The following is a 10,796-nucleotide window of genomic DNA, read 5'->3' on the forward strand; positions in this document are numbered from 1 at the left end:
ACTAAACCCTGTTTCACTGTAACCATTAGTATTAAAATCACATTATTTTCATGCTGAAGAATCAGAAAATAGTTTAAGGGATTCATGGTCTCTGGAAATTGAGGGAAGAATCCAGGTTTGTGCATAAAATTTGCCTATGTGCCATTTTGACCCCTGAACCATACATGTGGACAGAAGGAAAAAAAATATGTAGCTTAAAGAAACAAAGGGTTTAATTGTGTTTTGAGTCACTGTCCAACAGTTACACTTTTAATCCAAGAATAACAACCAAAATATGTTATTCAAAGGAAAATAACAGAATGAATAATCTCCACATTGTAACATTACAATGACCAGGGTAAAATACAATATAACGTGTATATGGTCTTTTGACCTGTTTTCAAAAAATTAAAAAGAAAAAAAAATGATGTAAGCTTCTGCCCTTGTCCTGCTTGGGGAGGGAGTGGGTAACCACTGGAGGTGTGGGAGGGCTGCAAAATGAAAGTAGTATTATGAAATAAACACAGAAGATCAGGAATTAATAGCGAGGCCCTGGTGGGTGTATAGACCTGATGGGTCTGATCCTAACAAAGAGAAAAACCCAGAGAATGTTTTATTTATAGTAGTACAGACCAAAGGGTATCAGTAAGAAGCTCCTTCAGGAAAAACAGGATAAGAGTAAGGAAAAACAGGTTGGTACTTGGCAGGTTATGCACATCTCCAGATGGCTATGTTTGAACCTGGACCTGAAAGTTAAGGCAGGCCGCAGGTTCAAAGCATGATCTGGGCCTTTTGTAACCAGGGAATTTCACACAAGAGTTCCCAGAAAAGCAGTTTTTCTGCCTTAGTGGCTGAAACAAAATCAAGACCTAGCTTGAGAGTACCCAAATGTTGTAATTAGTAAATAAGGACTTTCAAGCCATTATTATAAAATGTTTGTGAGGCCATGAAAAATGCACTTATAACAAATGAAAAGATAGAAAATATCAGCAGAAAAATGAAAACTACATAAGTAAAAGAATGAAATGAAAATCACAGAAGAACACGTTTAGAATAATTTGAACAAGTTTCTTTATTGCTGAAACTCTGCTTTTTCTTCGTAAAATGAGCAGTACTATAGAATTTCTAGGTAGAATATATAAGTAATACCACCCATTTATCAACTTGAAAATCCACATATTGTTTAAAAAGTATTATATAGTGGAAAATATATATGTATATTTTAGGTAAGGAACTAGGGAATTGTCAAGGCATAATATGAATAATTTCATACCTATCTGAGTAATTTAAACTAATTATTTAGAAGCAATGATAATTTTTATGTTTCAAATAAGAAACAAACAGCAGTTTCATTGATGAATCATAGGGTCTTAAGATTTGAGTTTTTTAGTTTATTTAATAATCTATAAAATGATACATTGTATAAATAAACACCAACCATCTGCTGAGTTCTTTCTTGTATTACCAAGGTGGCTCCTGCTTTCTGCAGTACACTGATTTCCCTAGTGCTTAATCAATGACCATTAGATAAGAAGCCCTTTTAAAATTGTGAAATTTCTCTACTACAAATGCCCATAAGTCCTAATGGACCATAATGAGGTAATAAAATGACAAGTGAGTAAGTACTTCAGGTATCATTTATTATAGGAACTAAATGTGCATAATTGATAATTTTTGCAAATGAAAAAAAAAAGCCACTCATCCTAATACTTTCACATTACAATCCGATTACCTTATTGCCATTGATGTTACCTTCTCTAGAAAAAGGACAACAAAATCCAGCAATCTCTTAAAAGTACAAAACTTATTTTACTGCTAGCTGTTTAACTATACATTTACAGATTTAACTGGGTTATGGTTTAATCTTTTTTTTTTCACATTTTAACAAAAGATGGTTTAATCCTCATTTTTAGGCACAAATGTCTCAAATTTTATAATTTAAAAATATTGGCAAATGAAATGTAAGCTATGTAATCCGACTTAAATATTTATTTAGCTAAATAAAAAATTACTTTAAAGTAACTGTGTGTCTATAGTAGAATAGAGGGAAGGGAACAGGGAGAGGGAGGAAGACAGGAGAAGGGAAAATACTAGGGACCGAATTTGAGCAAATTATGCTCCATGCTTTTTTAATTATGTCAAAACGAGTCCTAGTGTTTACATAAACTAAAAAGAAACAAAAATATTTTTAAAAAAATGTGTGCATCTGTGTTAATTTAGCACAACCTACTCAAAACCATTATAAATGGAATGTTTTTATTTATACAAATATATTTGACAAGTGAACGTTTGTGTTTAAAGTTCAGTTTAAATTTCAGTGTTAGAAACTATTTTAAGTGTGCTCTGGAGGGTCAGTTTATGAGAAGATATAACAGGTATTTTACACGGTGGTGGATCACCTCATGACAAGCTGGGTCATTCTTAGCAATAAAACCTAGGGTATTGCTTTTGTACTTTTCTTCTCCAAACAGCAGCATGCAGACATAATTGGGGAATTCAAAATGATGTAGTTTACTAAGACCTGTGGTGAAAATGACTATGCTTTCATGGAGGACATCTTGTTTTGTTTTGGTTCTTATTACTAATCTCTTTCATTTTCCTCACTTATATGCTTTAAAGTTGTTTTTTTTTTTTTTCCCAACTGAACTACCAAGCAAGACTTTCTGCTTCAGCTAATCCAACTCACCATTTGTATTTGTGTTTTATCTTTTCAAGTACTCAGATGCCCCAAGGTTCATTCCACCCCATGCCTACATTGGTAGTAGGCAGTTTCTTTCATCTTGCCAGAGTGAATAGTCACTTTCAGTCTCTGTGGAAAAAATGCATTGTCATTTGAGTCAATGAAATGGCTTTTTGTCTCTGTACTTTTATACTATAGGGCACACATGCCCAGGGTTGGGGCTCAGAAAAACTATAAGTCAAAGAATGGCACTTAGGCATGCTGAGTACTTTGAACTAAAGGAGATTGGAAGGACTTCAGAGGCAGCCTCAGAAGCACAGTCTCTTTGACCTTGTCCTAGCTCTCTTCTCCCTCAAGGGAGTTACAGATATCAGAATTCCTAATCCCCAAGGCAGGTCATAGAGACTAGACTCCCTTTCCCCGCCCAGACAAGCCAAAAAACCTACAAAGGTTACTCTCTCCCTTCTCTCTTGAAGACACTCATTCCAGAGAAGTCCTGCCCCATAACTGGGAGGAAGGAATGCTACACAGAGAGGACAATAAAAGATCTGACAGGCAGGTCTGGCTGGGTTACTACTCAGACCTTTTTGCCAATCACATTTCTACGTGGCCGTCCAGTTTTCATTGAATTTAAGCTTAAAAAAAACACAGTTCCCCCTAACCTCTGGTCTTCATTTCTAAAGTTTTCTGTTTCATACATTTGTTATGCTTTGTTTTTTCTTGTTAACTTGTCTTTTGTTACAAGAGTGCCCACTGTCATCCCATGATGGGTAAGAGAGAACCACATTCTCCCCACACACCAGTTTTCAAGGAGCTCACATAATCTTCATTTTGACAACAGATTTTCCCTGACTCTGTTAAACCTGTAAATCAGCTATACTCTTAGTTCATAGTGTTTATCCTACTAAGAAGAATTGTGTTGGATAACTTCAGTGTCCAATGTTTTTAGTCATCATGCTGACCTGTAATTAAATGTTATATAAAATAATGCAATATAAGGGGAAAAGAAAAAAAAAAGACTTTCAAATAAAGAAATCATTATCTTGAATTTTATCCACAATAAGTAAATAAACCAAAAGAATGAAATGCTGCTCTTATAGCAATCTAGATACACGATAAATAATGTTTTGCAAAGCTAGTGAAACCTTCTCAATAGTCTTTTCTATTTACCTTATATATATATAATCTAACTTATGTTGTAAGGCAACAGCTTTATTTTATGTAAAAGCATTAATATAGCAATATTATATACATGACCAATTAATTTAGCAATGAGCATTAATAAAGCCATATACCCATGGGTCTAAGCTTGATGTATGAAATGAATGTTTTACCATGCATGAGAATAAAGTTTAGAAGTGACTTATCAGAAGTGGCACATTCAAGACTGTCAGAGATTTTCCTCTTTCCAAGAACCATACCCTGTGGTAACACAATTACTGTATCATTGAGGATGTGCTTAGAATAATATAACTATTTTTTCATATGTTAATATGGCCTTAACATGTTAATCTTGTAATTATCGCCTCTGTGTATATAAATACTGTTTCCTAGATTAAATGACAAAATCTGCCATGACAAAATACCACAAACTGGGTAACTCAAAATGAAAAGAAACAGATTTCTCACAGTTCTGGAGGCAGGGCATCCAATATCAGGGGCTTGCATCTGGTGAGGACCTCCTTGCTTCTTCATAGTAGAGTGGAGGTCATCCCATGGTAAGAGGGAGAATGTGTATGTGCTCAGGCTTCTTCCTCTTCTTATAAAGATACTAATTAAACACAGGGGCCCCACACTCAAGACCATATCTAACCCTAATAACCCCACAAAGGTTTTACCTACACACACCATCAAAATATGAATTGGGGGATTACATGCCCAACACATCAGTAATTGAGGGACACATTCATACTGTAGCAATATACAAAAAGAGAAAACCATGAAACGTCTTCATTCATTGCTATAAAGTTTCATCATTATTTGTTTAAAAAAGATGGAAGGAATATTTCTATTCTAATTTTTTAGATTATACCTTAGTCAAGATATGAAGGCAATAAATATACCTGATACTATGTAAGACAACATTTAGGTCATTAAGAATAAAAACATTCCCAATTGAAAGCAATCCTTTCTTTACAGCACATTCTTCCAGCTTATTTGATCATGTTAGGGAGTCCACGCCTTTCAGTGCCTTTTAAGCTATCTTGCAACTCTCTAAATTGTATCAGTAACAGCAATGCAAAACAATTCCTGTGTATAAATATGCACACTATGCAAAGTGGAGATATATTTGTTTTTCCCCTTCAACTGCTAAATCAGTTTTGTATCTTTTTGCAAATTTATTTTAATATTCCATATGAACAATTACATCTTCTCCTTTAATTCTCTTTGGAACGTGAAATCTTTGGTAAGTTCCAAAATTAAAAATGGAAATAGATTGTCATGTTTGAAGATATGAAAATTATGTCAATAAACTGAAGGGCTAATTCTCCAAAATATATTAAGTGAGAATGAAAGCCAGAATTGGGAACAGAGGAAGAATGCTTATGGATTACCTCCTTGGGTTTTGTTCAGATGTTCCTAATCATTGAACTGGAAATGAGTGATTGCTCTCAAGCAGAGGACCTGAAAGGTTTAGAAATCAGGACAATCATTTTGTTGTTGACCACAACAACTCAGAATTGAAAGCAGTAGGCTGGAGACAAGACAACAAATCAAGGATTGACAGGAAAGAAAAATTTGAAATGAAAAGGATGTTGAATAAAGAGAACAAGGGCAGAAGAAACAGCAATATTTACCAAATTGAACTAGAAAGGGAATATTAAAAAAATGTCTTATTAGAGTCATTACCTGGACTTTAAAAAGCAGTGTTTACATTCTTGCACTTCTAAATTGTTTCATTTCAGTCTGCAGATGTAAATGAAGAATACAAATTTGTACTGACCTGAAAACATCCAACCATCCAAATAAACCTAAACTCATAACTTTTTCAAAAGGAATAAAAGAGGCAGTCTTTTTCTCAATAAGTTCCCTTCCACTTGCAGTAAACAAGTGTTAGAAAATGGCCTGATCTTTATTTTCTGTACCTGTGGTCCTAGAGGGCAGTTTATCCCACTGGGAAGATTTTTTTTCAAAGCCACCCAAGGATGTAGTTTGAAAAAATCAATTTCTGATTTCTCAACTTCCACTTTTTAAAAAGTGATTTGCCTGAGAATGTGTTTGCATGTTCCAACAGATTTTCCCAATCTAATTTTCTTTTTGAAATTTCTTTCATTTCAAACAGCATACCCTTCACTCAAACTAAATTTTAGGATAGAGTATAGTTCCAGAGGCAAACATTTTCAGCCTCAAGAAAAGGGGTAATTTAAATTGCCTAAGTCATCATACGTTTGTCTGATAACTTTCATTCTTATCACATGTTTATTTTTGTTGAGAAGGAAGTATAGCTTTAAGGCCAATATTGGGGTATAGATGTTTTTATTTACATATATACTGTCATAGAACTACTTAATGTGAAATGTGAAAGTACAGAGAAGGTCCTAGAAAATATTCTACTTCTGAGGAAGTTTTCTTTTTCTTTCCTTTTCCCAACACTCTTCCTACATATTACACAATACATTTAAAATCTTTACTTAGCATTAAAAGGCCTACTTTTCCTTATATGTTTTTTTTTTTTTTTTTAGTTTTGATTGATTTTTCAAAGTAGTAGGTTGAATAAGGTGCCTCTCAGTGAGAAAAGACTATACATTTAAATTTCTGGTTTCCCTTTATGGTTGGATCCCAGAACGCACATGTCTGTGCAGTGTTTGTATAACGTAGCATTTTGAATTTTTGAATGCCTTATTTTGTGCTCTACACTTTGGATGAAACTTTTATTTCTAGGCAAGCATATTTTAACATGAATCCATGTATCTTAGGTTTATAATCAAAGGTATAGTTCTTCCCAATCTATCACTACAATTTTTGAAATAATGAAAAAAAGATATACTGATCTTTTATGAGTATTAACATGTAGGAGATTGTTTTTAACATCTATGGGACAAAAAGAGTGAACTACAAAAGCAATTATTGTTCAGAAAAATAGTTGATACTTAAAACAGAATAAATATGCTCATCAAAAATGGACTACAAAATATTTTATTTTTTATCTAACATATTGCCCTAATTTTGGAGCTGTAAAATATACAAAAATAAGAAAACGTCTACCTAAGGGTACCATTCTAGGTACCTGTGTTATCTAGACTTCATCTTGTATAAGCACATATTTATATTTCCTGTGGTCTACAATGTCCACACAATATGGATAAGGAATTAGAAAATAGAAGTTATAATTTTGGTAGTAGATTTTGGAAGTTATACAGTTAGTGTTAAGACCAGGGTTGGAAATGACAGTGGAATGTGATGGACATTATTATCCAAAGTACATGTAAAAAGACATGAATAAATTGGTATGAATATACTTTGTATACAACCAGAGATATGAAAAATTGTGCTCTATATGTGGAATAAGAATTGTAGTGCATTCTGCTGTCATATAGAAATTTCAAAATTTATTTAAAAAAATAGACCAGCATTGGAATAGGTATAATCCTGATAATTAATGTTCCATAATGGAGTCCTTAGTTACTTACAAATAATGTTATGTTCAAAAGGACAAAAAGGGCATAAAATAAAAGTATGAAGTTATTTTTAAATTAGAGACTTGAATTAGATGTCAATTTGAAGAGAAATTGACCAAAAGTGACAAACTTCAACCTGGGCTCCAACTCTTATTCATTTGCATGGTAATCTATTATCACTCAAAGGTCAGTGATATGGGCACACACTTTGTTTTAAAAATTAAATAATAAGTCTGAAAAAATCATGACTTGAGGATGATTAAATTTGGGAAACCAAAAAGAGCAATGGGGGACCCTGTAAAAAGTTCAAGCATTATAGAAATGGATTTTAGATCGTCCATATGCTCAAGCAAAAAAGCACATAATTGACCATCATTTTAAACAGAAAACAGCCCACACAAACAGCACATTTCTTCTTTCTGTATTTGAAAATGCAAACTCTCAACTAAAAAAGATTCTTACTGCTTTACTTCCCTAAAGATATATGACAGACACAATTAAATATCTCAGATATTTAACTGGTGAAATACATTGACATCTTTCAAACATATGTTACCAGCACCCTTAATGCACACTAACTTATGTTTGTAAAGCCCAACTTTTCTCTTCTTCTGGAGGTGGGAAGATCTTTCCCATGCAGGCACATCATGAGATTTCCTCTTGCCTACTCATAGCGAAACAATTCTTAGAATAAATGGATGAGGCGACACCTGCCTATAGAAGAAATCTTACAAAATTGTTGGGCTTATGTGGATTTAAGTAAGATAAAGAAGGAAATAGAAAAGAACTACAACTCTAGACTTATTTTGGGTACCCACCAAGTAAAAGTAACGCTATAGAGACATAAAGCGCAGATACAGAGAAAAAGCTCTTCATAATGCAAACAGAAAAAAAATTAAATGAGGAAGGTGAGGAAAAAAGAAGGCAGACACAGAGATTATAAAACCAAATTACATGTCAGAATTGTGTTTCTGGAAATGGTAGAATAGCTTCTGTCAAACAAATCTTACCATAGATAGCAATTATTAAATTTGGATATAATATTTCTCAAATCCACTATTTGAAAACACTAGAGAAAAAAAATTCAGGTCAAAAATAGAGAAAAAATTGACCTGTTTTGTTCTTGTTTTTAAGTAGGCACCTCCGTTGCCCAGGCTGGCCTTGAACTCTGGGTTTAAGTGATCTACCTGCCTCAGTTTTGCAAGTAATTGGGACTATGGGGTATACCATTGGTTCTGGATAAGAGTTGGCTTTTAAAAGAAGAAAACATGTGCTGGGTGAGATTCATGTTTATATGGCTCATTACCAAAGTCACTCTTATTGAATTGAGTGCAGAGCCCCCATAACTCCAAAAAGAGACCAATAGCTCTTCTGATGTTGGGATGAAATGTATAGTGTCTGAAATGTGCTGGGGCTGAGAATACGATTTGTGGCAGACAGAAGGAGCCACAAAAGACATAAACAAGAAAATTTCCATTGTAACTTTACCCAAAACTTTAGCTGGCACTATAATAGGATATGAGTGATAAAGATGTCAAGAATCCTAGCAAAATCATAAGTGGAAGACCTAAAGAAATTACAGGAGGGATAACTTCAGAACTTGAGTCCAACTAAATTAATCATCTATTTGAACAAAATCAATACCATTCAGAAGTAAATAAATAAATCTACTTTCTTTGCAACACATCAAATATAATACCAAGCATATAATGAAAGTACAGTAAAACGGCAGAAAAACGAGAATAAAAATCTTGGAAGCAGTTTAAAAAAATGTGACAGAAACCACACACATGGTGGCTGACTCAGCAGAAGTTAAAACAAACAAACAAAAGTTGAGAAGCATAGAGGGGCAAAGCTTTCTTTTCTCACCCATTGCTAACTTCATGGCTGAGAGACCCTATAACAAAACATGGAAAAGAAATACACATTTATTTAACACAGTATAAATTCTACATTATTCAGAAGTCAAGATTTCTTCATTTATTTACAAAGAAGTCAGGGAATTCTGAGTACTTGCATGCCAAGTCTGATGAAGAATTGGATAGTTGTGGAGAAGTGTGATTGGATAAAAGGAGTATGATCTAATGGCAATAAAATGGGGGATTTAACAAGACCTGTTGGTCCTCTTCACCGAGTCTGTATCTTTAGAGATGTCACTCCTTCATTTTTCTAGGGTGGGTAACTATGGAGTGAAGGTCTTTCCCACTTCCATGGAAAGTTGGCTAGGTTTTACAACCTGCTACAGAGGAGAAAGATAAGAGTATAGTAAAGTTGGCTTTTCTACAACTGCAGTTCTCAAATGTCAAGGTGCCAAATTTTCAGTAGCAAGTCCTGAGCCCAATAACCAGGCAATTACATCTTTAGAATGCCTAAACAAATTTTAAAAAGTCTGTATCAACCAAGAAATTTTTTTTCAAGACTTGAAAAGCAAATAACAAGAAATGTAAATAAATTAAAAATTGAATTAGTCATGAGGGAAGATCCTCCTCTTCAAGAAATAAAAATGAGTTTTAAGCAGATGGGAAACATGAATGTGTAGAAATTAAAATATGAAGACAAAAATAGTACTAGAAATGGTAAAAGTATCTAGATAATTATGTGAGTTGGTACTTTTTTCTTTTTTTAATTATTGAAGATATACATGACTATTTAAAACAAAATTCTAATGGTGTGATTTGGGATAGAACTTAAGGCAACAGTAGGTGGAAATACGTATGCAAATTTCTTGCATTGTTCTGGTAGTGGTAGATTAGTAATTCTCAATATATTGTGATAAATAAATTTACATATTATAATCCCCTGAGAAACTATTAAAGTAATTCAAAGAAGTAAAGGAAAATCTTATGATAATTTAAAGTTGAACATTGATAAGAAATTGATAAACTTAAAAGGAAAGTACAAAAATGGGTTAAAATCATGTTGTAAATTAGAAATAAATAATATAAGTTAGACTTTCTATATTAATAACAGACAAAATTGACTTTGAGGCAAAGAGTATTACCAAAGATGGGCAAGATCATTTCAGATATAAGTAATCAATGAAGAATGGAAAGCTTTTCAAGAAATAGTGCTAGAACAATTATATATTGACGTGGAAAAGAAAAACAGACATATTTTCTACATCATTGTATACAAAGCTAGAGATAAATCATAGACTTATATGTGAAAGAAAGTCAAAACAATAAAAATTTTTTGAAAAAATAGGAGAATGTCATTGCAAGTTGAGAGTAGGCACAGTGTCTTCATACAGAAAAGCAATAACCTGATAGATTAGGTAAAAAAAATCCTGATTGTCAGTTGCATTGTTAAGAAAGCAAGTCAATAGGCCATACAGAGGGAAAATATTTACAACAACAACAAATGTATATGTGTGTGTGTTTGTGTGTGTGCACATGTGTGCATATGTGTTTATACATACATGCAGATATTGTACAAATTTGACAGTCTTCTATATCTTTCAAGCTTGACTCTCACCTTGCATAGGATATGTATCTTCCATGATTTTTTTTATATGGCCC

The sequence above is a fragment of the Marmota monax genome, unplaced genomic scaffold (genome assembly GCF_021218885.2).
Source record: "Marmota monax isolate L192 unplaced genomic scaffold, Marmota_monax_Labrador192_F-V1.1 WCK01_AAM20220418_F8-fsc00002, whole genome shotgun sequence".
Lineage (NCBI taxonomy): Eukaryota > Metazoa > Chordata > Mammalia > Rodentia > Sciuridae > Marmota > Marmota monax.